Here is a 3,420-nt window from a genome sequence, read left to right on the forward strand (position 1 = left end):
TGGACTGTCATTCATTAATAAAAAGAACAAGGTACTGATCCATGCTCTAACACGGGTGAATCTTGAAAACATTATGCTAAAGAAGCCAGTCATAAAAGGCCATGTATTCCATGATTTTATATATACATATATATATGAACTTTCTGTGTGTGTATACATATATATACACACACACATATAGATATATGATCGTTCTGTGTGTGTATATATATATACACATGAACTTTCCAGAATAGGTATATCAATAAAGACAGAAAGTATATAAGTGGTTGCCACAGGCTGAGAGGAGCAGGGAATGGTGAGTGACTGCTAATGGATATGGTGCTTTTTTGGGGGATGATGAAATGTTCTGGTCAGATAATGGTGATGACTACAAAACTGTATACACATGAAAAACCAAAGAATCACACAGTTTAAAAGGGAGAGGCTGGGCATGGTGGCTCATGCCTGTAATCCCAGCACTTTGGGAGGCTGAGGTGGGTGGATCATGAGGTCAGGAGATTGGGACCATCCTGGCTAACATGGTGAAACCCCATCTCTACTAAAAACACAAAAATTTAGCTGGGCGTGGTGGCAGGTGCCTGTAGTCTCAGCTACTCAGGAAGCTGAGGCAGGAGAATGGTGTGAACTCTGGAGGCGGAGCTTCCAGTGAGCCAAGATCACGCCACTGCACTGCAGCCTGGACGACAGAGCAAGGCTCCGTCTCAAAATTAACAGCATCAAAATGAATAAAATCATAAGCAACAAATTTCAAGGAAGTACTAAGTTCATACAGTGAAAACTACAAAACACTGTTGAAAGAAATCAAAGACAACCTAAATGAAAGGAATCAAATTCAGAGTACAGAAAAAATTCCTCACATTTATGATCAATTTCAACAAGGATGCCCAAGACAGTTCAATGGGGGAAAGAATAGTCTTTTCAACAAACAGTGCTGGAACAACTACAGATCCACATGCAAAAGAAAAAAGCTGGACTCTTCCCTTACAAAATACACCAAAATGAACTCTCAGAAAACATAGGAATAAATCTCTGTGACTTTGGGTTAGGCAAATTCTTCTTAGATATGCAAAAAACAAAACAAAACAAGCAACAACAGAACATTATCAAAACTGAAATTCTTTTTGCTTGAAAGGATTGCATCAAGAAAGTGAAATGACTCCCCACAGAATTATAGAAAAATTTTGCAAACCATGTATCTAATAAGGGACTTGTAGTCAGAATATACAAAGAACCCTTACAATTCAGTAAGACAACCCAATTTAAAAATGAGAAAAGGATCTGAATAGACATTTCTCCAAAGATACAGAAAAATGGCCAATAAGCACATAAAAAGATGCTCAAAATCATTCCTCACTTAGGAAATGCAAATTTAAAACACAATGAGGTATCACTTCACGCCCATTAGGTGGCTATAAATCAGTAAGTCAGAAAACCTGTGTTGGCAAGCACATGGAAACACTGAAGTCCTTATACACTGCTGGTAGGAATGTAAAATGGTGCAGCCACTGTGGAAAACAGTTTTCCAATTTCTCAAAATGTTAAACACAGTTATCATACACCCAAGCAATTCTACTCTTAGGTATATGCCCAAGAGAAATGAAAACGTATGTCTTCACCAGAATTTGCTGTTCACAGCAGCATTATGCATAATAGACCAAAAGTGGAAACAACTCAATTGCCCATCAACTGGTGATTGGGTAAGTAAAATGTGATATATCCAGGCACTGGACTGTCATTCATTAATAAAAAGAACAAGGTACTGATCCATGCTCTAACACGGGTGAATCTTGAAAACATTATGCTAAAGAAGCCAGTCATAAAAGGCCATGTATTCCATGATTTTATATATACATATATATATGAACTTTCTGTGTGTGTATACATATATATACACACACACATATAGATATATGATCGTTCTGTGTGTGTATATATATATACACATGAACTTTCCAGAATAGGTATATCAATAAAGACAGAAAGTATATAAGTGGTTGCCACAGGCTGAGAGGAGCAGGGAATGGTGAGTGACTGCTAATGGATATGGTGCTTTTTTGGGGGATGATGAAATGTTCTGGTCAGATAATGGTGATGACTACAAAACTGTATACACATGAAAAACCAAAGAATCACACAGTTTAAAAGGGAGAGGCTGGGCATGGTGGCTCATGCCTGTAATCCCAGCACTTTGGGAGGCTGAGGTGGGTGGATCATGAGGTCAGGAGATTGGGACCATCCTGGCTAACATGGTGAAACCCCATCTCTACTAAAAATACAAAAAATTAAATTAGCCAGGTGTGGTGGCAGGCGCCTGTAGTCCCAGCTACTCGGGAGGCTGAGGAAGGAGAATGGCAAGAACCCGGGAGGCGGAGCTTGTAGTGAGCCGAGATCGCGCCCCTGCACTCCAGCCTTGGCGACACAGTGAGACTCCATCTCAAAAAATAAAAATTAAAAAAAAAGTGCGGGGAATTTAGCCCGGCCTGGTGGCATGCGCTTGTACTCCCAGTTACTCGGGAGGCTGAAGCAGGCCTGCTTGAGCCCAGGACTTCAAGGCTGCAGTGAGCTACGATCGCTCCACCACACTCCAGCAAGAATGACAGCGCAAGACCCATTTTCCTAAGAAAAAAAGAAAAAACTCAAGGTACTCAGCTCACATCCAAACCCACTGGTAAACATAAATTATCTCTAAGTAGTCTAGAAAGAAAATGAGCACATAAAACATCTTCTAAAAACACATGTTACATTTAACATAAAAATCAGCTATGTAGAAGTTATATGAATATTTTATGCTGGAAACATAAATGATTATTATTACTACAGAATGGTTAAGTATATTTATGTATTTATGTATAAATGTATAAAAGGAAAAGCATCTTTAAAATAAGCACTATCAATGGCTTCTTGGTGGTCACAAAACAAAATCCTCACACCTTTGTCTTCCCTCACAATTGAGCTTTATCCATCTTTTCTGGCCTATCTCCCATTATTCCCTGACACAAACTCAGATGGGCCAGAGTTTCCAATGACCATCCCCCCACTATTCACCCAACACTGTGTTCACTGCCCCCTATTCCTGACCATTTGCCTATTGCCTTCAACTAATTCTGGGGACGTTTTGTCCCACTAAATGACCCTTAATTCTTCAAGGCCTACCTTAAGTCCTATAACAAATTTTCTCACCCACTCCAGAGCATAGCAACCCAGCATCTACTGGCCTCTCACAGCTCTAACCATCCACAACCCTAAGCTGGCTTCTCATGAAATGGACACTTTTCACCACCCAAATTCAACTAATTCACTTTTTTTTTTTGGAGACGGAGTCTCGCTCTCTCACTAGGCTGGAGTGCAGTGGTGCAATCTCACCTCACTGCAACCTCCACCTCCCGGGTTCAAGCAATTCTCCTGCCTCAGCCTCCC

General features: G+C 40.3%; 1 protein-coding gene across 1 annotated transcript in view; it reads right to left on the reverse strand.

Moving 5' to 3' along the window:
* The window catches only part of AKAP13 (A kinase (PRKA) anchor protein 13), a 281,731-nt gene that overhangs the window by 277,776 nt on the left and 535 nt on the right, over nucleotides 1-3,420 (reverse strand). The gene's annotated exons all lie outside the window — the stretch shown is intronic.

This window comes from Mandrillus leucophaeus, unplaced genomic scaffold (genome assembly GCF_000951045.1).
Source record: "Mandrillus leucophaeus isolate KB7577 unplaced genomic scaffold, Mleu.le_1.0 Scaffold514, whole genome shotgun sequence".
Lineage (NCBI taxonomy): Eukaryota > Metazoa > Chordata > Mammalia > Primates > Cercopithecidae > Mandrillus > Mandrillus leucophaeus.